Consider the following 26881-nt stretch of genomic DNA (forward strand, 5'->3'; position numbering starts at 1 on the left):
CAAGTCTACAGTTGAGTAAAAGGAGAATACTCAATTCTGAACAGTGCAGATATACCACTCATCAAGAGCACAGATAAGGGGAAACGCCTACAGAACTTAAAACATCATCTTAAAAGGCTTAATTCACTCATCACTGCATGACATTATTCTGGAACATCCATCATAAATTTCACAGTGAGCTCAGAATTTCTCAGAGCTCATATTTGAGACCGAATACAGAAATATGTGATTTCAAACACCATTAATTATCAATGGCAGAAGGATGCCTTATTGGATATATGTCTCTTCACCATGCTAATTATAAAATGTGTAATTCAGGTTCATACACTGTTGCATATACAGTATATCAAAAACATTACTCCAAATTAGACTTGGCATTGATTTTAGATGAATTATGTAAGAATATATTACTTAAAGTGACAATTAATGTAAGAATAATCAATTTTGTGTCACGATTAATCAATCTGAAAGATCAATAGCTGCTTCACTACTGATGAAGCATAATATCTTTCTGAAACCTTGACCTCTTAAAGTTTACAATTGTGCAGTCTGCAATCTTTTAACATGTTTTCAGTGCAGGGTTTAAAATTAATGTGCACACAATATTTGACCTTGGAAACAAAAGTGATGCAAGGAATTTGTACAGGGGCATTACATAGAAACATAGAAACATAGAAAATAGGTGCAGGAGTAGGCCATTCGACCCTTCGGGCCTGCACCGCCATTCGATATGATCATGACTGATTATCCAACTCAGTATCCCATCTCTGCCTACTCTCCATACCCCCCTGATCCCTTTAGCCACAAGGGCCACATCTAACTCCCTCTTAAATAGAGCCAATGAACTGGCCTCAACTACTTTCTGTGGCAGAGAATTCCACACATTCACCACTCTCTGTGTAAAAAATGATTTTCTCATCTCGGTCCTAAAAGACTTCCCTCTTATACTTAAACTGTGACCCCTAGTTCTGAACTTCCCCAACATCGGGAATAATCTTCCTGCATCTAGCCTGTCCAACCCTTTAAGAATTTTGTAAGTTTCTATAAGATCCCCCCTCAATCTTCTAATTTCTAGCGAGTACAAGCTGAGTCTATCCAGTCTTTCTTCATATGAAAGTCCTGCCATCCCAGGAATCCGTCTGGTGAACCTTATCTGTACTCCCTCTATGGCAAGAATGTCTTTCCTCAGATTAGGAGACCAAAACTGTATGCAATACTCCAGGTGTGGTCTCACCAAGACCCTGTACAACTGCAGTAGAACCTCCCTGCTCTTATACTCAAATCCTTTTGCTATGAATGCTAACATACCATTTGCTTTCTTCACTGCCTGCTGCACCTGCATTCTTACTTTCAATGACTGGTGTATCATGACACCCAGGTCTCGTTGCCTCTCCCCTTTCCCTAATCGGCCACCATTCAGATAATAGTCTACTTTCCTGTTTTTTCCACCAAAATGGAAAACCTCACATTTATCCACATTATACTGCATCTGCCATGCTTTTGCCCACTCACCCAACCTATCCAAGTCGCCTTGCAGACTCCTAACATCCTCCTCACAGCTAACACTGCCCCCCAGCTTCGTGTCTTCCGCAAACTTGGGGATGATGCATTGGAGCAATGGAGGACTGCAAAGTGGTGCAGCTGAGTAGAACAGCTCCCTCACAGCACCAGATACCTGGGTTTGATCCTGAACTCAGTTTGGTTTGCACGTTCTCCCGTGACTGCGTGGAATTACTCTGAGTAGTCTGGTTTGCTCCCACATCCCCATGATATGTAGGATTGTAGGTTTCAAGGCGTCTATAATTTGCCCCTGATGTGTAGGGAGGGGAAGTAGTCAACATAAACTGGTGTGCATGGGTGATCGATGGTTGGCGTGGAATCAGTGGGCTGATGGTACTCTTTCAATGCTATACATCTAAACTAAATATTAGTAAAGGCCCCATTTGACTGGAAATGAATAACAGCAATAATTAAGTGAGGAGATATCATTTTCCACATGAATTAATTTGTGTCAGTGATAATGCAAGGATTAAGAACCAATGAATCAAGTAAATTCAATTAATTGAAAAGATCTGGGGTTAAAAAAAAACTAGTGCCAGTAATGGTGACCATGAAACTGCCAGATGTCATTAAAACCCATTTGATTCAACATATCTACCAGTGGCATATATACCTTATTTATCTAGTCTGGCTTAGGTACCAAACAACACCCACAGCTGCGTGTTTTTCTCATCCATCACTAAATTCACTTATTTTGAGGGATGTTTTAGCATTATATGCAAAGCCAGCAAGTATTGTGCCTCTGAAATGTGGACTTTGGTGAGTAAAGAAGATATCTCATTCTAAGTATTTAACGTGGAATTTTTTTTAATGTAATTTCTTAACATTGCAGTTTTATTTTGCAGTGATAAGCAAAAAGCAGTAAGCACGTAGCCTTCCAGTCTTCAGGTTAATTAGGTAACTAAGTAAATTTAGTTACTGTCCAATATCCATTGGTAATTGGGAACAGTGCTGATAAAGTGTGGGCTTGGGTTAGTGAGGGATATCAGCAATGTAAGAGTTAAGGTACAGCATGGCAGAAGGGCGTGGCAGAACAGGTGATGTGTTGCAGATAGACACAAATTGCTGGAGTAACTCAATGGGTCAGGCAGCATCTCTAGATAAGAAATGGGTGACGTTTCGGGACCCAAATTGTCATCCATTCCTTCTCTCCAGAGATGCTGCTTGTCCCGCTGAGCTACTCCAGCATTTTGTGTCCATCTTTGGTTTAAACCAGCATCTGTCATTCCTTCCAACACGGGTGATGTGTTGTAGTTGCAGTATTTTGCAGTAGGGCATCACAGTGGCACAATGGCATTGTGGTAGAAATGCTGCCTTACAGCATCAAAGGCCCAAATTCGATCCTGACTACAGGTGCTGTCTGCACAGAGTTTGTACGTTCTCCCTGTGACCGCATGGGTTTTCTACAGGTGCTCCGGTTTCCTCCCTCACCCCAAACATGTACAGGTTTGGCATGGTGCATGAAGGAACTAAAAACAGAGGACAAAATCAAAGATTCTCCTGACAAACTCTTAAGAAGTAAATTGAAAATACAGAGTTAAACGTAATAATCTCTGGAAGAATTGCCAAGGATTAATTAAATAAAATGGGTGACTGAGTGATGCAAAGATTGTGTGGGATAAAAACGTTTCAAGCTATGGGGTACTGGTACCATGATCTGGAAAAGAGGGAATTCTTCCATTGAGATGGATTTCCACTAGAGTCACACTTGTAACACTGTCCCAAAAAAATAAATAGCTACAGTATCTTTGGCAGTAAGACTCTAACAAATCCCCATACAGTTGTGGTATTGTAGCACGTAGGAAATCTAAGGAAATTAAGGGAGCATGAAACAAAGGACAATCCAAGAATTATGGAGGAGCTTTAATCTAATAAATAACAGGATGGAAGACAAGTTCATGAAGCACGTAATAGAGAGAAACTAATACGAAACAGGCTATTTTTGATTTAGTATTGTGACTGAGAATTAGTTAATTGATGATCTTATATTTCAGAGGTCCTTTTGTAAGAGTGAACATTATATGGAATAATTTTATATGGAGATTGGAAGTGATTTAGTTCAATTCCAATCAGTATCTAAACCATATTACAATGGTACAAATTCTGTGTTGATTATGATGGGTTGGGAAACTTTGTTAAAATATATAACTGCAATCAAACAATTATCAACATAGGAAGAATGAATAAATAGTTTTCAATGCATACATGCCTTCAAGAGACAAAAATCAACAGAAAATGTGATCCAAATGTAACTAAGGAAAATACTTAAAAGATTGCCAAAAAAAGCAACAGGCCCAAAGAATGTGAACATTTATGAATTTTGTAAATGAGAATCAAGATACCGAGAAGGGAAAGTGAAATATGAGAATAAAGGAATGAACAACATAAAAATGACCGTTAAACCTTTTGTTAAAACAAAACATATATGCAAAAACAAAAGTGATTATTAAGAAGTGCTTTGAATAACTTACAGATTGAGACAGGTGATGTATTGGTAAATAAAAAGATAGATTACCCAACATCATCAAAAATGTAAATACTAGAAATCTAAAATAAAAACTACCATGCTGGAATAAATAGGTTAAAACAATCTCTATGGCACGAGGGGCAGAGCTATTGTTTTATTGTCAATATCCTTCCATAACAACTGATTTATAAATATTTTGATTATTTTTTTGTAGAAGAAGACAGAAAAATACTCTCAAAAGTAATGGAGACAGACAATAATCAATGGGACTGAGAGACAATAAATCTGGAGATCACAATCAGTATCCTAAGGGTTTCTAAGACGTGATAACAGGGATAATGGATACATTGGATGAAATGGATACATCTTCCAAAATTCTACACATTCCAGTAGTTCCCACAGATTGCAAGTATATGCAGGTTACACTGAAGATTTGTTAATGGGCATAAAACTGAGAGTAGGAATTAAAAGGAAGTTTTCAGGTTGGAGATAGCTATCAATAGTTTGGAATTGAATGGGGATGGACGCATCAAGACCCGAGTGTTCATAACATACGGCAATGATCTGATGTTATCACTAACTGTGGTTTATGCAAATCTGCTGACAGCATTGTGAGTTTTGATGAGTGTGCAGTGAAGCTTCAGAATGATATTCCTGGTAAAATGAATGGACAATGACATATGGGAAGACTATAATACAAGGTCGTTCACGTTAAAAGGAAAAATAAAAGTTGAGTATATTTTTTAATCATTAGATATTGAAATATGGTGTTGTTCTCATGGCCCCATACACAATTGTTGCAAGTTAATAGAGTCATGCAGCACAAAAACAGGTACTTTGGTCCAACTCGTCCATGCCGACCAAGATGCCCCATTGAAACAAGTCCCATTTATCCTATTTGGCCAATATTCCTCTAAACCTTTCTTGTCCAAGTGCCTTTTAAATGTGCAGGTGTAGCAGACAATTAAGAAGTCTAGGCTGGTAGATAGTAACAGAGTCAAATGATAGAGCGTAAATATAAGGAAGACAACATTGAGAAAAATTTTATTCTTAAACAATATGTTGGCCTTCAATAAATGCAAATTTGAACACAACGCTCTCTCTCTACAGAAGATAGACACAAAAAGCTGGAGTAACTCAACATGGTTATATGGTTAAGATAGACACAAAAAGCTGGAGTAACTCAACATGTCAGGCAGCAACTCTGGAGAGAGAATAGGTGGCATTTCAGATCGAGGCCTTCAGACTGAAAGTCAGGGGAGAGGGAAACAAGAGATATAGAATGTACATAGATCACATGAATGAAATATATACGAAAAGCAACGATGATCGAGGAAAGGTGGAGTGACCATGATCAATTGTTGGCTGTGGGGTGGGTGATAACGAGTGATACAAACAGTGAAATTCAGCAGGACATCAGTGAAACTAGTACAATGACCAGTGTGGGGGAGGGACAGAGAAGGAGGGGATGCAAGGGTTACTTGTTGTTAGAGAAATCAATATTCATACCTCTGGGTTGGTAATCAGTCGGAAGAAGGGTCCAGACCAAAAATGTCACCTTTCCATTCCTTCCACAGATGCTGCCTGACCCATTGAGTTACTCCAGTGTGTGTGTGTGTGTGTGTGTGTGTGTGTGTGTGTGTGTGTGTGTGTGTGTGTGTGTGTGTGTGTGTGTGTGCGTGTGTGTGTGTGTGTGTGTGTGTGTAATTTTGCATGTGAAACGTATTTCCTCGAAAACCAGACGCAAAAACGCAGAGATTTTTACATATTTCGGTAGGGATTTAACATGATTTCAGAAATCCACTCCTCTCTAGATTTTGTCAATTATTTCTCCAGATTTTGAATAAAATTGTTCAGAAAACATCAAAAACATTTAAAATCAAACTGCTGCATGAGTCACAGTGCCACCCCACAGATGTCCAATCACAATGGATCTCATTTACATATGATATCACAATGGGACAGGGCTGGGAGATCTCTCCCCCTCCCTCCATTCCTTCCACCCCCGTGCCTTTCCCCCCCCCACTCCCCCTTCTATCTATCTCTTTCCCCCTTCCCTCTCTCCCCCATTCCTCTCTCCCTCCCCTTTCTCCTCTCTCTCCCCCCTTCTCTCTTCTCTCTCTCTCCCCCTCTCCCCTCTTCCTCTCTCACTCCTTCCCCCCCCCCCCCTCTCCCTTTCTCCCTCCCCCCTTCCCCCCCCCCCCCTCCCCCCTCTCCCCATCCTCCCCCCACCCCCCCGCTTCCTCTATCCCCCCCTATACTCTTCCCCCACCCCCATCTCTACCCGCCTCACCCACCCTTCCCCCCTCTACCACCCCCCTTCCCACTACCTCTGTCTCCCCTTCACCCCTCCCCGCTCTCCTCCTCTCCCCCCAACCTCATCCCCCTCTCTCTCTCCTCTCCCCCCTCTCCTCCCCCTCCCCACTCTCTCCCCATCTCCCCCTCCCACTCCCCACTCTCTCTCCATCTCCCTCACCCACCCTCTCCCCTCACCCTCCCATCCTCTCCTCCTCCCCTCCACTCCCCTCTCCCTCTCTCTCTTGCCCTTCTGTCTCTGCCCTTATGGGGTAAAAGGAGGCGGGGCAGGTGGAGGAAAAGCGCGGGAAGGAATAGGAACGGCAACGAGGTCAAGGTACGCCCCAGCCTCTGCATCTCCCTCCCCCGGCTCCACACCGTGGCGGCCCACCACCCCCGGCAGCCCCCTGCTCCGAAGAGCAACACCTGGCCAATGAGGAGGAAGAGCGCTGGGAGGAAGAGGAGTTGCACCCAGGGCAAGGTAGGCCGCACCTCCGCTTTTCCCTGCCCCTCCCCTGTCTCCATGCCGCTTGACGTGACACCCACGCCAGCCCCCGCCCTGAGGAGCGGCACCCAGGCCGCAGCATTCTACTCTCCATCCACCTCCCCCGCCTCTCCCACCACCTTGCCCCCCCTCGCTAAAGCCCCCGCCTCAAGTACAACTTAATCGCCGCCCAGCTGGAGAAAACGGGGCCACCGTGGTTTACATTGAAATCTTGGGGAGGCGAAGAGGGAGCGTGGGGGGATTGATGGAGAGAGGGGGGGAAGTGGGGAAGGTGAGGAGGGAGAGTGGGGAGGAGGGGGAATAGAGGAAGAGGAGGGCAGAGTGGGCGAGGTAGGGAGTGGGGAATATAGGGTAGATGAGGGCAGTGGAGGAGGTGAGGAGGGATAGTGGGAGGAAGAGTGGTTGAGGTGGGGATAGAGGGATAGGAGGTGGGTAGGGAGGGAAGAGGAGTTTTGGAGGGAGGGAGGGAGGGGGTGACTGAGGGTAGGGGAAAGGAAAGGGAGCGGTGAGGGAGGGATTGAGGGAGTGGAAAGAAGAGGGAGGGTGAAGAGGAGGTGGTGGAAGTGCTGGGGGATGAGGGGAAATGAGGCGCGCCTGCGCAGTTGGGGGCTACAGGTGAGTGGTGGAATATTGCTTTGGGGAAACAGGTTGCATTGGGGGAACGGGGGAGTGGTGGAATTTGCGTTGGGGAATGGGTTGCGTCGGGGGACCAGGCCTCCCATGCAACAAGGTCCCAATGGGTCCCACTTAGTCCAGTATTATATAAAGGTTTGGGCTTGCTACCCAAGGAAAGATAGGCTTCTGTTAAAAGGAATGCAATAAATGTTCATGATGACTCCTGGAATGAGGAGAGGTTAAGTAGCCTGTCTTCTGCTTAAAAGAATGAGCACTGAACTCATTGAAACATAAAACATTCAAATGGAGCTTGACAAGATAAATACTGTGATAATGTTTTCCCCTGGCGGGATGTCTAGAAGCAAGGTCACAATCTCAGAATAAGGGGACAGCGATTCAGGATAGACATGACAATAAATATATTTTACTTGGGTTGCAAATCTTTACAATTCTCTACTCAGGAGGTCAGTGGCAGCTAGTTTGCTGAGTGTACTCAAGAGAGAGTGATCATTAGATTTTGGGATATTAAGACTAGTAAGGGATATGAGTTGTGGAGGGGAGTGAAGCTGAAGGAAAAGATCAGACATGATCTTATTAAATGACAGAGCAGGCATTGGGGGTGAAAAGGCTTACAGCACAAAGTTTGTTTGGGCAGCTTACAACCCAATGGTATGCATATTGATTTCTAACTTCAAGTGACCCTTGCTTACCCTCTCTCTTTGTCCCTCCCACACCCTAGCTCTCCGACTGATTATCACCTTCCCCACAGCTAACAATGAACAATTCTACATTTCCTTAACATCGTCTGCTTTGATCTGTTGTTTTCACACCTTACTCTTCCATATCTCTAGACTCCCTCTCCCTTGACTCTCAGTCTGAAGAAAGGTCTCGATCCCGAAATGTCACCTATTCCTTCTCTTCAGAGATACTGCCTGTCCCCCTGAGTGACTCCAGCATTTGTGTCTATTTTTGGTGTATAACCAGCAACTGCAGTCCCTTCCTCCACATTCCTAATATAAAAGCCTGTTTCGATCAGAATGAATGTTTCGGTATCATGAATTTATTTGTTTATTTTTGTTTATTGGAAATTAGAGTTGGAAAATCTCAAAGTGTGATGTTTATTTGATTGGAACAAATATTAATGTAACTAGACTAAGTGGCACTCCCCACTACCCCCTACCCTGTCGCACAGGAGGTTTGAGCTCCCAACACAATATTCCACCACTCACCAATAGTCCCCAACTTCACAGGCACAGCTCATTTCCTCTCATCCCTAGCTCTCTCGCCCCCTTCTCTTCACCCTCCCTCTTCTTTCCCTTCTCCACCTCCCCTCCCCAATCCCTCCCTCGCCTCACTCTCCCTCTCCTTTCCCCTACCCTCCCTCCCTCCCTCCTTCCATCTTTCCTATCCCTGCCCCCCTCCTATCTCTCTATCCCCCACCGACACCACTCCTCCCCCCCCACTATCCTTCCTCATGGGGGAGGAGGCAGGAACCAGCGTGTGTGACCAGATGGAGGTGCGTTTGGGATTCACAGCGGACACTGGACGTTCTCCTCCGCTGGGATCAGATTCTCCACTTTCCGTTTGCGACATCTCCCAGGCCGCGCCGCGCCGCTTCCAGTCCCTCCGAAAATTGTGTCTGGTTGGCGATCTCCAGAGGCCATCCTCAGCTCCAGTAAAGACGTGACGGTGCAGGAAGGGGCAGACTTTCCCATGGAGTGACAGGAGAAGAGACCAATCCGTGCGGCACTGACTGGCAGGAGAGGAGATTGATCTGCATACACGCGGTTTTTAAGATTTTATACCTCGCTAACTTTTACAATAGACCACCGATCGGAACGAAACGGTGCACTCACAGCAGAGGAGAACAGTGAGTGGGCTGGCGAAAAATCATGGCACTATCGCATACCGTTTTTGCGCAAATAGAAAACTGCGCAAACCGGAAGAGCATAAGATCAGAGTTTTAATTATATATAGATGATTGATTTCTGGAAATTCATGCCTCAAAACCTCAAAAATTCTCCAAAACATTCTTTTGATGTAAATTGTGCTCATGAATATGTAAAAGCGCTATTATTTTGGAAGACAATACACAATTTCAATAAACTGTGTCTATCCGTATTCTCCAGAGATGCTGCCTGACCCACTGAGTTACTTCAGCACAATGTATCTTTCTTTTGTAAACCAATATCTGTAGTTCCTATCTACACAATTTCAGATTTCAGATACCTGGTTATCTAACAAACACTCCTAGATGACATAACATTTGATTAGATTATAAAGAAAGTTCCACTTATGCCACAGAAAAAAAGATAGCTAATCACCAGCCTGGGAAAAGCACATTCTCTTTGCCAGCATATGTTTCCTTTTTTCTAATGTAGAGCCTACTTAGAGGACCTTTAGACACAGGATTGATAATTTAGAGTCAGATTATAAACTGCCATGATCCATTACAAATTTGATTGCAATTATCCGAATTGCTTTTGTTTAGGGCATAAAGGGACAGCTGGTAATATTTCATGTTAGAATTAAATGAAATAAATGCTTCTCGGTATAATTTAACATTGAAAGGAAATAACCATTTCTGCCATTCGTTGATTTATTGCCCATCAAATAACATCATTTTACAGATCGTTTTTCATTGCATTGACAACGCATTTATCCTATTCATCATTGCCAGCAATAAGTATTAATGCTGGAAGGCATTGCAACATTAACAATGAACAGATGCACCAAAACGGCATTAGTTTAGAATAATGTCTGCTTGTATTATTATTGGTCTTAGTAATGCCAGGTCCCCATGCTTGGCTCATGAACAATTTTTCCTTCATAAATTTACAGGATAAGGATGATTCATACAAGACTAATATTTAATGCTCATCCCAATGGCTAGACCAGTAAGTTTATTGTCAGGAGGGAAAATGAAATTTCTTGAAATTTGTTTCAAAATAAATTGCATACATACAGTGATGATAAATACAACAATAAATAAATACAATTACAAAAGCATGTGTGCAAAATGTAGAAAAATTGTTGTGTAAAAACTTTTAGTACAAAAGAATATTGAGGTACAATAATGGAATAACCAATGAGGTAGAGTTAATAGCAAGCGTATGTGGCAGAGTCACTGGGAAGGGAGTGTGAAAGAGGTGACTGATTCAGGAGTTGGATAGCAGTGGGAAAGAAGCTGGTTTTAAGACTGGAAGTCCAAGCTTTTTAGCTCTTGTATCTTCTCCCCAACAAAAGAAGAGAGAAAAGAGAGTGGCTAGGATGACAGGCATCTTTGATATTCTTTCAACCTTTCCTGATGCAATTCACCAAGAAGGCTGTGTTCACCACTCTCTGCAGGTTCAGGCATCAAAAACAGAGCAGTTGCCATGCCATGCACAAATGCATCCTGCCACAATACCTTCGACAGCACATCTGTAGAAGTTTGAGAGAGTAGTCATGGACATTCCGAATTTTCACAGGACACCGAAGAAATTAAATGTGCTGATTTACTTTCTTGAATACCACATCAATGTGAATGGACCTGGTTAGTTTGCTGGTAATATCGATGGCTAAGAACTTGAAGCTGTTGACCGTCTTAATTGCCGCTCCATTGATGAGGACAAGGTTGTGATCTCTGCCTGGTCTCCTTTGGACAACAACCAATTCTTTCAAAGATAGGCACAAAGTGCTGGAGTAACTCAGCGGGCCAGGCAGCATCTCTGGAGAAAAAGGATGGATGACATTTCATGTTGGGACTCTTCTTCAGACTGACAGTAGGGAGAGGATGAGGGATGAAGAGCTGGAGGTGAGAAAAGACCAGAACCCATCATGGCCAGCCACAAATTAACTCAGGCAGGATGGGGCCTGGTAAGCCCATGGTCACAATGGAAGGTGTGATCTCAAGGGACACAATGTGTTGAACTGTGGAGCTGGTAAAACGACTAGGGAGGAGGATGGGTGCAAGGAGGGAGGGGAGGGGAGTGTGAGATGAAGTTATTTAAAATTAGAGAATTCAATGTTCATACCTCTGGGTTGTAAGCTACTCAATCAAAATATGAGGTCCAATGTGTGAGTTCCTCCAATTCGCAAGTGGCCTCACTCTGGCAATGGAGGAGGCCCAGGAGAGAAAGGTCTGTCTGGGAATGGGAAGGGGAGTTGAAATGTTTGGCAATCAGGTGATTCCCTAGGATAAGTGGACCAAGTGTGAGTGTTCAGCGAAATGGTCACTGAGTGCAGATGTGGACTACATTTCTACATTTTACCAATTCTTTTACCTAGATGCTGTCGATGGCTGTTAATGCCCTGACACATGGACACAACGTTTTCAATTACTTTCCTACACGTCAACTAATCATTGTACATTTTTCAGTCCAGAAGTGGATCTTCAGTCTCTGCAGACCACTGTTTTCTTGGTTGTGCCTCTTGCTTTAATCTCTGTCTATAAGCCAGCATGAGCAGCATTGACAGATGATCAAACTGGCTGAAATGAGGGCAAAGTTATGTGAAAGTATGTTCCACAGCTGTCACATTTGTTGGTCTGATAATTTTTCTTCAGCTTTTGGCTAATTTAATTAAGCTTTTGAAGATATTCACAAAAAGCTGGAGTAACTCAGCGAGTCAGGCAGCATCCCTGGGGAAGGGGAATAGGTGACGATTTGGGTCAGGACCCTTCTTCAGAGTGGAAGACAGAGGTGGGGGTGGGGAACGACTGGAGGTGAGAAAAGGTCAGTGCAATTTAGTACCGGCAACAGTTGACCCCAGGAAGGGTGGAGTCCATAATGGCCCATGTTGACTGGGGAAGATGTGCTGAACGAGAGGGAACAGGAATAAGGACAGTGGAACTGGTAGGGTGATAAGGGTGGGGGAGAGGTGGGGTGGCGGGAGGAATGCAGGAGTTACTAAGCTATCCACACCTTGCTAGTCCTTTGCAGAATGAATGAGAAAGGATACAAGGCCTGTCATGTCAGTACAAGTTGCAAGATAAAAAGAGAGACAAGGAGTTCAGAGCATGAAGCTGACTCCTCCATTCTACAGGCATAGAACATCCTACGGATCCCCTTCACAACAACATCCAGGAAGGCATCAGAGAAATAGTATATACTTTTCCTTATTGTCGGAACTTTCCTGAAAGGCATCAGCTACATCTTCAATGGGAGAGCTCCCACATACTGCTCCACATAAATGATCAAGAATTTGGATTGAAGTGAGTAATGGTAATCACCATTAAGGACCAAATTTTCACACTAGATTTTTGATGAGGTGAGTCATAGAGTTCCACAAAGGGAAACAGGCCCTTTAGAGTAACTCATACCAAAGATGCCTCGTCTATGCTAGTCCCAGTTGCCCACATTTGGTCCATATCATTCTGAACCTTTCCTACCCCTAGTCTCATTAACACACGAATCACTTCAACAACTGTTTCACTCTTTACTAATGTAACCCTCACTGAATTCACATTCCATATCCACCAACATTTGTTATAGGACGTATCATGTAGTAAAAACCCCTATATAAAAAAAAGAACATTTCAAAGAAATGTTCTCTTTTCTTCTTTTTGAACTCGAATTTATGTCTGCTAGTTCTCATACTGACAATCAATATAATTCTTTTTCCTAACTTGTGGATTAAAAAATCCTACATTTCAAAAGCATCTAATTGGCTGTAGAGTATTTTGAAATATCTTTTGATTGTGAATGCAGTTTCTGGAATACCAGTACTTATTTATTTCATTTGTTTTTGCTCACTCGAACTCTGGGAATAGAATCGTTCCCAACTTTGTGATTCAAATATCATCCCAGGACAGTAGCAATTCTGTTCTTTGCATGAACCATTGATATATTGTACTGTTGATTAGATACACGAAACACTGTCAAGCAGATCAATGTTCAACTCAAGCGTTGCAATTTGCGGCAATCATCAATGTCAAACTTAGCTGAAGTTGATAGGAAGTTAAAAGGTGACTCCTGAAAGATTAATGCAGCATTCTTTGGTTTAGGTACCACTTAATGCTGAAAAATAGGCAGCAATTTGCAAGTAGACAGCAAAATGGAACACTTGATTCCTTGCCTAACTGCACTCTCTGCACTGAATGAGAGGCTACAAGGAAGACAAAACCTGCAAAAACAAAATGGTTCAACAGTGGTTAAGGAGTTAGACATGGAAGCATCTTATCACCATACTTGTCTAGCCTCGACACTCTACATTATGAGATAAGCTGGACAGGAAGCTGAAGCAGGAATGAAAATGGATAGTCAAAACAGTAATAAAAGGATGCAGATAATGTAACCCTTTGACCGAATCGAAGACAATGTGAATTAAAGTTAAGAATGATAAAACAGAATAAGCTATGAATAAATGACAAGGACAAAAGCAATACAATCTGGAATGTTAATAGAATTCAAAGTAGTTAGTATTCTAATGGAGTTAGTGGAAAATATTATCTCCCTAGGAGCGAAAATATACTTTTGAAAGGATGTGTCATTGCAATCAGAAGACTTGTATTTGAAAAAATAACAATGTCAAGCTTGATGAAGATATTGAAAGATGGTCATGTTACTATGACAGTTAAACTAAGACATAGAACATAGTAGAGTATAGTCTGGAACCCTTCGGCCCACAATATCATTTTGATCATGAAACCAAATTGTACTAATCCCAAAGATAGACACAAAATGCTGGAGTAACTCAGCGGGAAGGGCAGCATCTTAGGATAGAAGGAATGTTTCAGGTCGAGACCCTTCTTTGTGTCTATCTTTGGTGTAAACCAGCATCTGCAGTTCCTTCCTAATTATACTAATCCCATCTATGGTATTTGACCTATGTCCGTCCTACCCTACCTATTTAAATGCCTCTTAAACATTGCTGTTGGATCTACTTCCACCACTTACCCTGACAATGCATTCCAGATACGGCACAGTGGTGCAGCAATAAAATAGCTGCCTTACAGCGCCAGAGACCTGGGTTCGATCTGACTAGGGGTGCTATCTGTACAGAGTTTATACATTTCTCCCGGTGACTTGCATAGGTTTTTTCTGGGTGCTACGGTTTCCTCCCACACTCCAAAAATGTACAGGTTTGGAGTTTAATTGGCTGTGGTATAATTGTAAATTGTCCCAAGTGTGTAGGATAGTGTTAGTGTACGGGGATCGCAGGTCAATATGGACTCGATGATCCAAAGGGCCTATTCTGTGCTGTATCACAAAACTAAACAAAAACCTACCACTCTGTAAAAAAAAAGCATCACAAACCTACTTTCAATTTTCCCCATCTCATCTGAAAGTGATAGCCTTTAAGTTTTGACATTTCCACCCTGCAATAAGCCTCTGACTATCTACTCATCAATGTCTCTCATAAATGTATACACTCTTATCAGGGCACCACTAATCCTCCAACGCTCCAGAAGAAACAATCCAAGTTAGTCCAACCTTTCCTTATTGCTGATGGTCTCTAATCCAGGCATCATTCTGATGAACCTCTTCCGCACCCTCTTCAAAGCCTCCACATGTTTCCTGCAATGTGGTTACAGAACTGCACAAAATCCTTCAAATGTGGTCCAACCGAAGTATTAGCTGCAGCATGACATCCCAACGTTTATATTCAATGCCCTGACCACTGAAGGCAAGCATGCCATATGCTTCTTTATAACCCTATCCATGTGTTGCCATGCTCAGAAAGTTATGTAGTTGATCCCCAAGGTCCCACAGTACATCATTGCTCCTAAGAGGGACACAAAATACTGGAGTAACTCAGCAGGTCAGACAGCATCCCTAGACAATGTGGGTAAGGTGAGGTTTTAGGTCATTTACACCATTTGGGTATCAAAATGTAAAACTGTAGAAAGGTCAAACTGCAGATGTTGGTTTTCCTGAAGAAAGATTCTGACCCTGACATGGATAGGTGGCATTTCATGTAGGGACCCTTTTTCAGTCTCTGTAAACCAGCATCGGCAGGTCCCTGTTTTTACATTGCTTGTAAGAATCCTGGCATCTCTAAAAGGTCATGTTGGGAAGTCATGTTGCAGTTGTATAAGACGTTGGTGAGATCTCATTTAGAATATTGTGTTCAGTTCTGGGCACCATGTTATAGGAAAGTTATTGTCAAGCTTGAAAGTGTTCAGATAAGATTTACAATTATGTTGCCAGGACTAGAAGGTGGTCTGAGCTATAGGGAAAGGTTGAGTAGGCTGGGTTTCTATGCCTTGGAGCACAGGATGATGAGGGGTGATCTTATAGAGGTGTATAAGACATGAGAGGAATAGATTTGGTAGATGCACAGAATCTCTTGATTAGGGGAATCAAGGACCAGAGTACATAGGTTCAATGTGAAGGGGAAAAGATTTAATAGGAATCCGAGGAGTAACATTTTCATAGAGGGTGGTGGGTGCATGGAACAAGCTGCCTGAGGAGGTAGTTGAGGCTGGGACTATCACAAAGTTTAGAGACAGTTAGACAGGTACATGGCTAGGACATGTTTGGAAGGATATGGGCCAAGCGCAGGCAAGTGGGACTAGCGTAGCTGGGACATGTTGGCCGGTGGGGGCAAGTTGGGTCGAAGGGCCTGTTTCCACACTGTACCACTCTATGACTAAGTAGTAAGGATATTGATTTCCCTAATTGCATGAGGTAAACCTAGAAGTGGGCAACGAAAGAGTAAGTTAATAGGTGTGGACTCATTTAACTGTACTGTGAAACAGGAACCTCAAAAATCCCAAGATAGAACAAAATTATAATTCCAGACCCAGATGCTGTCCAGAAATGCTGCCAGACCCATTGAGTTACTCCAGCATTTTGTGTCTATCCCCTTGAGGGAATGTTGCTCAAATAGCAGTTGACCTACTTTAGACATGTCACCATGTCACTGCGGCAGTTTCAGGATGTGGTTGGAGATGGGCCATCTTAGCGCCTAGGTCACCAGGAGGCAACACAGATTCAATGGCACTTGACTGTCTGGACTATTTATTTTAAATGCTTCAAGGCATTGTAAAGTCTCATGGAATCAGGTCAAACATAGGCAACAAAGCCTGGCTGCAGGTTACCATCAACAATCTTTTCTCAGCTGCCCAAATGAGGACTCCACATGGAACAACAAGTGTAATAGGTTCTGAAGGGAACCAAGGCTCAGCACTGCATTTAGCACCTGGGATTATTTTTCTTTGACACAGGTTTCAGAACTTTTCCAGCACTGAGACCTCTAATTCCACGAGAGGTGGCAAACATTTTTAAATCACACTCGGTCAAGGAAGCAGTCACCGACCATGACAATGTGTCACATCAAAGGTCAGAGGAGCCGGGAAGACTGACTCATCCAGCACACATTTCGGTAAGTGCCTGTCATCCTTTTAAAGAACAGCTCAGTCCACAAGTACAAAAGAAAGAGCCTGTAACTCTTTTGGTAATTCATCAACCAGCATCACTGAGCATCAATATCTGTGCAACTGCTTCATTCAACAAAGAAATCCTTCACACAAATTAAGGGCAACTGACTTTTGTGTCTGTTTCTAAGATGCATGAATAACATTTGTTGTTTCGTGCATGGTTCCCTCCCTGGGCAGTCGACTGTTTGTTCTACCGAGGAAGGGTCCCAACCCGAAATGTCACCTATCCATGTCTTCCAAAGATGCTGCCTTACTTATTGAGTTACTGCAACACTTTTGTTTGTAAACCAACTTCGACGATCGTTTTGCTGAACACCTCTGCTCTGTTCTAAACCTACCTGATCTCCTGGTTGCTAAACACTTTAACTCCCCCTCCCATTCCCACACTGACCTTTCAGTCCTGGGCCTCCTCCATTGTCAGGGTGAGGCCCAACACAAATTGGAGGAACAGCACCTCATATTTCACTTGGGCAGCTTACACCCCAGCGGTATGAACATTGACTTCTCTAACTTCAAATAGCCCTTGCTTACCCTCTCTCTCCATCCCTCCCCTTTCCTTGTTATCCAACCAGTCTGATTGTCCCCTTGATTACATTTTATCTCTACGTGCTTCGTTGTCAACCTCCTAGCTAACAATGATCTATTCTACATATTCTTTGATCTCCATCCCTTTTGATGTCTTGTTTTCACACCTTACATTTCTTTGTGTCTCCCTCTTCCCTGACTCTCAGTCTGAAGAAGGGTCTCGACCCGAAATGTCACCCGTTCCTTCTATCCAGAGATGCTACCTGTTCCGCTAAGTTACTCCAGCATTTTGTGTCAGTCTTCAGTGTAAACTATGCATTTGCATTTCCTTCCAATACATGCTGAGAACCACAACATTTAACCACACTATTGCGCATTTTGGAAAATATAATACACATGATCTCTCTTCATTAAACCATAATGACTATGATTAAACATAGACACACGGGTCTACAGATGCAGATTACGACAACAAAAGAAACAAGATAACTCAGCGGGTCAGGCAGCATATTTGGAGGAAAAGAATATGTGCATTTTGCACCCTAAGAGTAGAAGTAATCACAGAGGGGGAATAGACTATAGACAATAGGTGCAGGTGTAGGGCATTCGGCCCTTCGGGTGAGCACCGCCATTTAACGTGATCATGGCTGAACTTTCCCAATCAGAGCTCCTGTGGAATTTGAAGCAACAGCAGCAAAGAGAAGCAGGAGAAAACACTGATTGGCTTTAGCCCAAGTGGGAGGAGAGTTAGAAGTGAGTCAGAGGGGGAAAACAGTTGAAAAGTAGAGGCAAAGCACGAGCAGACTTTACTCAGAGCTCCGAAGGTACACAAAGATGCTGGAGAAACTCAGCGGGTGCAGCAGCATCTATGGGATGAAGGAAATAGACGATGTTTCGGGCCGAAACCTTTCTTCAGACTGAAGAAGGGTTTCGGCCCGAAACGTCGCCTATTTCCTTCGCTCCATAGATGCTGCTGCACCCGCTGAGTTTCTCCAGCATTTTTGTGTACCTTCGATCTTCCAGCATCTGCAGTTCCTTCTTGAACACTTTACTCAGAGCTCCCGAGGATTTGAAGCAACAGCAACAAAGAGAAGCAAGAGAAAGCACCGATTGGCTCTAGCCTGAGTGGGAGGAGAGTTAGAAGTGAGTCAAAGGGGGAAAACAGTTTAAAACTGAGGAATTTGGTTTGTAAATTGACAATTGCCGGGGTCGCCGGAGGGGAGCACTCCGTTCGCTGGCCCGCGGAGTTCCAGCCGGCGCGCCGTCCACAGCCTGGGGACCCAGGAGCAGAAGAAGCTCCGACCACCGGCGGGGACTTATTATCAGGAGCGGGGTCCCTCAACAGGGACCTCTGGAGAGGAGCCCTGACCGCCGGCCCTGCTGTCTGCGGTGCTTCTGGCTGTGGTGCGACGGGAACTTTAAATCTTCGACCGCCGGCCTGCAGCCTACACCAACCTGAAGCCGCGGTCTCCGGTGGTGCAGCACCGATTCAGGACTTACATGGACTTTACCTGGACTTTGCCTAGTCTGAAATTGCCAGGTCTCAGAGAAAACCCATGTAGGTCACAGGGAGAACGTACAAAATACGTACAGACAAACACCCATAGTCAGGATCAAACCCGGTCTCTGGCGCTGTAAGACAGTAGCTCTTCCGCTACGCTGCCGTGCCGCCCATTTTAAAGTCAGTCCCTATGATTCCTAAACAGCAATTTGTTTCTTTGGGCAGAGAGAATCTTCACTTGCTACAGCCACATTCTGCTCTTCATCCAAGATCTGCAAGGCATTGCATTTTAATGCCCCAACCTTACATCTCTCAGCTGCACATACGTGCAGTATTTTGGAATTATCTATCCAGATGGTGAACATGGTGGAAAACGTGCACAACTTAATTGCATCTGTTTTTGTCACACTCAACCACTGTTGGGTTTAATGCAAGCTGTATACTGCTTAATGGATTCTCAAAAAAAACAAAAAAACATTTGACATCATGTGATGGTGTTTGACACTCAGAATGACACATTAAACTGGGACTTGTGCAGACATCATCTATTCAGCACAACAGGCAATAATTTGTGATGCAGCAATAACAGAAGTGTATCTGCCTCATGGGCACACTCTCCATATCAGCCAAATAGCAGTAAAACACATTATGGCCATGAGAGAGAAGAGAAGAAAATGTCATGATCTCACATGACATGTCAAAGTGAGATTCACTCCAGCAAAAACACTTCACTCTCTATTCTTATTCTGTATTCCTTATCTGGAGACACACACACACAAACATACATATACAGATTTCCCGCAAAACTGCACTCAGACATTTACCCTCTACTACATTGTCTCTTTTCTCCCTCCCCTGATTCAGTCTAAAGGGTCTCGACCTGAAATATCACCTATTCCTTCTCTCCAGAGATGCTGCCTGGCCCGCTGAGTTATTCCAGCATTTTGTGACTTTCATAAGTTATAGTGGGATATACCAGGCAAAGGAGTCTGGTGCAGAGGCTCATTAAAGATGGGAGGCAGGCAACATCACGCCTGCGGGGCACCTTGCCAATTCATGTGGTGGGTGCAGGTTTGAAGCCACTGTTAGTCAATGGCGTCACTGAGACTTGTGGCTCAGTCATGACATTGCTGTATTGACATAGGACACATAACAGTACAGCACCAGAACAGACCCTTCGGCCCACAATGTCTGTGCCGAATATAATGCCAATATTATGTGCCTGCACATAATCCATATTTCTCCATTCCCTACATATCCATATGCCTATCTAAAAGTTTCTTAAATGATACTATTGTATCTGCCTCAATCACCAATATTGCAGTGCATTCCAGACACTCACCACTCCCTGTGTAGAAATGTTGCCCTGAACATCGCCTTTAACTTTCGCCCCTTTCACCTTAAAGCTATGCCCTCGAGTGTTTACTTTTTCCATCCTGGGAAAAGGGTTCCGACTGTCTACCTGATCTATGCCTCTCATATTTCCATATACAGGTACCGTAATACACTTCTATCAATTATTTGCAGTGTTGATTCAGATCTAAATAATTCAGCAAGTGCCAGTTGGATGCATTGGTGCCATTATCATGGCTCTTGGAATTCTCACAGGCACAGGATCAGAAGAAGGTTTGTTGGTTAATAAACGCACTAGAGTCCAATTTTGACAAATTTGACTACTTAAAATATGACATTCTGTCACTGAGGCACTTCTGAAGAGCCATCAACCCGAATTATTAGCACTTGTACTCTGGTATTCCCATCTCAACCCACACTGAGAGTCAAAGGCTCCACTTGGCATCCTTCATTAAAGTGATCTCCATGCACTGCTTTTGGTTATTGTGGACACAGAATTCATTAGCTGATCTTTTATTGATATCATTGGGTAGTGTTAATAATTCCCCTCTATCTGATTTAATCTTTAAAATAGCTTGGTCTTTTTCACGTTTTTTCAGTTGGCGTGCCAGAAGTTTGTGGGGTTTATCCCAGAGTTCAAAGTGTTCCTGTTTTGTAATTTGGAATAGTTTTATAACTTTATCTGATAATAACTTATTTAGTTTAAATTTCAATATTAATATTTTATTATGTTCATCCATAGTTGGATCTTTAGCATTATCTATACTAGTAGTCTGATTTGTTCTTCTAATTGTCTTTGTTCATTCTTATTCTTTTTGTTTTGAAAAGCTTGGTATGAGATAATGACTCCTCTAATAAATGCTTTGAAGGATTCCCATAGTAAAGTGGGCGGTATGTCTGGTGTATCGTTTATCTCAAAAGACGTCCATCTGTTTTTTTAGATATATACTCCCTTGTGGGTCTTTTAAAATTTGCGAGTTAAACCTCCAAAACGATATATTCGTAGACATTCCTTCCAGTTTAAAAAATAAAGTTTTGCTCATTTTAACCAGAATTTATACACATCCAAAACGCTAACAGACAATAATAAAGTTTCAGAGTTCCTGGACAATTGTAATCTTCCAAAACTAGAATTGAAGGAACAAGAGGAACTGGGAGCACAAATTACATCTAAGGAAATAGAAGACACAATAAACACACTAAAAAATAGAAAAACACCAGGACCAGACGGATTCAGTAATGAATTTTATAAAAGTTTTTACGACATAGTTACACCACGTTTACAGAAAATGTATATGCTTTTAAAGAACAAATCCTACCTGAAACACTAGCAGAATCAACGATTACATTAATACTTAAAAAAGATAAAGACATAGAAGAACCAGGCTCGTTGCTCGTTGATACAGATCAAAAATATCAACGAAAACACTAGCTAGAAGACTAAGTAAATATGTTAGTAAATTAATAAACAAGGATCAAACGTGATTTATACCCAAGAGACACTCTTTTAATAACCTGAGACGTCTGCTTAACATAATGCATTCACACAAACCTCAAGAACAAGAGTTATCAATCATTTCATTGGATGCAGAAAAAGCATTTGATCAAGTAGAATGGGATTATATGATCAAAGTATTGCAAACATTTCAAATGGGAGAGAACTTCATCGCATGGATAAAATTATTATATAACAAACCTACGGCTAGAATATTAACTAATAATATACTATCTACTAAATTCCAATTATCAAGGGGCAATAGACAAGGATGTTCATTATCACCGCTGTTATTTGCTCTGGTAATTGAATCTTTAGCCGAAAGATTCAGAACACACCCGGATATTTACGGTTAGAATACAAAATATTCAAATAACATAATATTTATTTTATGCAGACGATGTACTACTGTACATCACAAACCCCAAATGAGTATACCAAACATACTAAATCTAATTGAGGACTTTGGATCTTTCTCAGGATACAGAATAAATTGGAACAAAAGTGAAATTATGTCGATAAAACCGAAAGACTCAACACATCTCTTAAAATTCCCCTTTAAAATAGCCCCAGGAAAAATTTAAATATTTGGGAATTGAAATTACTAGAAGCTATCATGCTATGTTTAATGCCAATTATAGTCCCTTACTTAAGAAACTAAATACTCTAATCAAATTCTGGAAAACGCTCCCGATGTCTTTAATAGGTCGAATAAATGCTATAAAAATTATCTTTCTACCACAAATCCTATATCTATTTCAATCAATCCCTATATATATTCCAAAAAAGTTTTTCAAAAAACTGGACTCAGACATTACAAATTTTATATGGGACTATAAACCCCATAGAATACAAAGAACACACCTGAGTAAACCCAAAGCTAGGTGGTCTAGCGCTCCCTAACTTTATGTACTATAATTGGGCAGTAAATATTAAAATATGATTCACCTGCTGGACAACTCTTTGGTGGACTGGATTTGAAAGAGCTGCTATCCATGCAATATAGGAGCTCTCTCTCTCACCAAAATCTGAACACAAAAATTACAATAAAATCCAATTATACATAAAATTAGAACTATCTCAAATAAAACAGAATCTAAATTAGAAATCTATCTCTTTTATCCGTCGTAGTCAATACCGTCGTTTAAACCTTTTAGATAGATAAATCATTTACACAATAGGAAAGAATAGGAATCAAAACGATCGAGACTTGTATGAATTTGGAAAATTATTATCATTTCAACAATTACAACTGAAATATAATTTGAGAAATAATCAATATTTTACATATCTTCAAATGTGTGACTATATGAAAAAATACACAAAAGACTATCATAACATGCCTCCAGACTTACTAGACGAACCAATGAAGACAAAGGCCGAATCAGCAAACCTAATATCATACTTATATAACACTATTTTAAATATAGAAATACCTACAACTGACAGTATTAGAAGAGACTGGGAACAAGAACTAGCTATAAAAATTTCAAAAGAGAGCTGGAATAAACACTTACTATATGTGCATAAATGCTCGATCAACGTAAGACATACTCTAATTCAATTCAAAACATTACATAGACTATACTATTCAAAAACCAAAATAAATAAACTTTTCCCTAACGTCTCACCCATTTGTGATAAATGTCAGTCTCAAAAAGCTACCATAGCGCACTCTTTTGTTTTTTGTATAAAAATCCAAAAATTCTGGAACAAAATATTTGAAATTTTCACAAAACTATTTACAATAAAACTGATACCAAAAGCAGAATGGATTATTTTTTAAACAACGGAAGGTAGCCCTGAACTAAACGTGTTTCAAAAGAATTTATTTAATTACGGGCTAATGACGGGAAAAAAGCTTATACTCAAATTCTTGAAAAACACTCCAATACCAACAATAAAAATGTGGATTTCAAACATGTTCGAAACATTACACCTGGAAGATATGAGACTCCTCCTCGCAGGCAAAGCAGACCACTTCCAAAAGACGTGGTCTTTTATTTACTATCTTTTTTGCAAAGCTTTAAAAAGTTAATGGGGCCAACAATCTGTTGCGGGGGATGAAAAATATGGTGTGGTATATACCTTTTTGCGGAGTGTACTTCTAATAAAGCGATTTTTTCTCTTTCTTTCTTTCTAGGGACTATTTCTTAACTTTCTTCTCTAACTCTCTCTCTAATGGGTTCTCTTTTTCCAACACTTTTCTGCACTTTCACGACTATTTCTCACTTTCCTTACTTCTTTTATTTCTATCTTTTTTAAAGCTCAAAAAATGAAGCTCATGAAAGACTAAGGGCTGCCTAACAGCCCCGGAGACCCGGGTTGGATCCTGACCACAGGTGCTATCTGTATGGAGTTTGTACATTCTCCCTGTGACCTGCGGGGATTTCCCCTGGGATCTCCAGTTTCCTCTGTACAGGTTTGCAGGTTAAAGACATACAGGTTTGTAGGTTAAGTGGCTTAGTATAATTATAAAGTGTGTAGGATAGTGTTAATGTGTGGGGATCGCTGGTTAGCGCTCACTCGGTGGGTTGAAGAACCCACTGTAACAGTGGCTGTAACAGTTTATTGGTCATAAACAGTTAATCATTTTACTTTGCCTTTTTATAATTTTTTCATGTTCAGCTTATGCAGCCAACTTGAAGGAAGTGTTTGTGTGGATACGATTTGCCAAATGCATTAAGGCTGAAGAAAAGTGTGAAAAATGATACAACATTGCTCTCTCAACTTTCAACTAATATTACAAGTCTGAATCTAAATATTGCCTTAAGAATTAGTTGCTGACTGAGTACAGAATGTTGGTAAATTACCGTGTGACATTTATATCCTCTTCACGGTTTATGAGGTCTACAGGGAGTGGTGTGGCAAATGCAAAATTTGTGTTTGCACTTCAAGGTTTCAGTGCTGTGCAGTTGTTCATAGGCACACGTGTTGCAGTTGCCATTCCTCTTGAAGTGCAGAATGAGAGAAAAAGGGAAGAAATGGCATGCAGAGCAAAACGGCTTGAGAGGAAGCAAAATGCATGCTGGGGTGGTGGGCTGAAGGATGGAATTGGTGGAGCTGAGAAGAAAGTAAAAGGAGGTTGAAAGAGTTTTCCAGGAAGTTTGGCATGTCTCTAACAACCATGCCATAAGATTATGGTTGCTCTGAATCATAAGCCTCAACTGGGGCGGCACAGTGGCACTGCTGATAGAGTTGCTGCCCAGGTTCGATTCTGACATTACGTATTGTCCATGTGGAGTTTGACGGTTTCCTCCTACATCCCAAAGACATGCAGTTTGGTAGATTAATTGGCCTCTGTAAATTATCTCGTGAAAATGGGATAACATACTGTAGATATACTTAATGACTCACCATGCATAGTTGCTAGAGACAGAATTCCAATGATTCACAACCCTCTGAGAGAATAAATTCTTCTTCATTTCTATCTTAAATGGATGTCATTCTGCAGATGCACCACAGAAAGCATATCATCAGTTTGAGAAAGAACAGCAGATGCTGGAAAATCGAAGGTGGACATAAATGCTTTGTCTACCTAAGCATATCATCAGGTTCGATTGTGGCCTGGCTTGCGAACAGTTCTACCAACGACCACAAGAAATTGCAGAGTTGTGGATGTTGCAGGAGTTTTCCAGGAGTTATTCACCACCATTCAGGCGGAGTGTGCCATGTGCTGTTGCTATAATTACAGAACAAGACTACGGTCACCACCTAACCAAGGTCTGGTCAGGACATGGTGACTATCAACTTGTATTGATTGACTCACCTCTCACTAACATATTAAGATGGGCACTTTTAACCTAAAACTTTCAATGGATAATCTCAAGGATTGGATGGAACAATAATTTTACACTCTACCTATAATTAATCTCCACAGCCTTAAAGAGATAGTAAAATTGAGAAGATGGAAAATCTAGAATGGGGAAGGGGTAGGTGATGTGAACATAAGAAATGAAAGATGACTTTAGACCATACAACCTCTTAATCCTGCTCCACCATGCCATAAGATTATGGTGCTCTGAATCATAAGCCTCAACTGGCACGGCACAGTGGCACTGCTGATTGAGTTGCTGCCCAGGTTCGATTCTGACATTAGGTATTGTCCATGGGGAGTTTGACGGTTTCCTCCTACATCCCAAAGACATGCAGTTTGGTAGATTAATTGGCCTCTGTAAATTATCTTATGAAAATGGGATAACATACTGTAGATATACTTAATGACTCACCATGCATAGCTGTCAGAGACAGAATTCCAATGATTCACAACCCTCTGAGAGAAGAAATTCTTCTTCATTTCTATCTTAAATGGATGTCATTTTATCCTGAGATCGTGCAGATTTCCCCCACAAGAAAAAACATTTTTGCAGCATCTATTCCACATATCTAGGAGGTTCTGAAACTAATATTGCACTCTGCTATCAGTTTCCTGAAGGGTGGATTAGGGTAAAAATATCCCACTTTCATAGCATGCATCCATGTCCTCTGGTTTCACTTTACTGGATAACTATGGGTTTCGGCCCGAAACGTTGCCTATCCTTCGCTCCATAGATGCTGCTGCACCCGCTGAGTTTCTCGACCCAAAACGTCAACTATTCCTTCGCTCCATAGATGCTGCCTCACCCGCTGAGTTTCTCCAGCATTTTTGTCAACCTAAGCATATCATCAGGTTCGATCGTGGCCTGGCTTAGGAACAGTTCTACCAACCCTGCTGTAAGTTCAGAATGAAAAGGCTAACACACACTATCCTAGTCAAGTCATTATTCCATAACACGAGTTTGTCATTATAATTATTTACAACTAACAAGAACCAATCAGTAAATGGCATTTAAGAGGTTTTTGGACAGGCATATGCAGGGAATGGAGGAATGGAGGATCATACAGTATGCAGGCAGAGGAGATGAGATTAACTTGACATCATGTTGCTGAGGACAATGTGGGCTAAAGGGCCAGTCCTGTTCTATTTATACCGAGGATGGACACAAAGTGCTGGAGCAACTCAGAGGGTCCCGCAATATCTCTGGAGAAAAGGAACAGGTGATTTTTCGGGTTGCAACCTTTCTTCAGACTGGGAACAGACTGAGAACACATATATTTTATGTTCTATTTTCTATGACCAATTTCAATGAATTTTAACCAGCATTATTTAATTACAACCTTTCATTTAACTGTCTTACCTTTTCAAACTTTGTTGACGGTCT

Source organism: Leucoraja erinacea, chromosome 3, assembly GCF_028641065.1.
Source record: "Leucoraja erinacea ecotype New England chromosome 3, Leri_hhj_1, whole genome shotgun sequence".
Lineage (NCBI taxonomy): Eukaryota > Metazoa > Chordata > Chondrichthyes > Rajiformes > Rajidae > Leucoraja > Leucoraja erinaceus.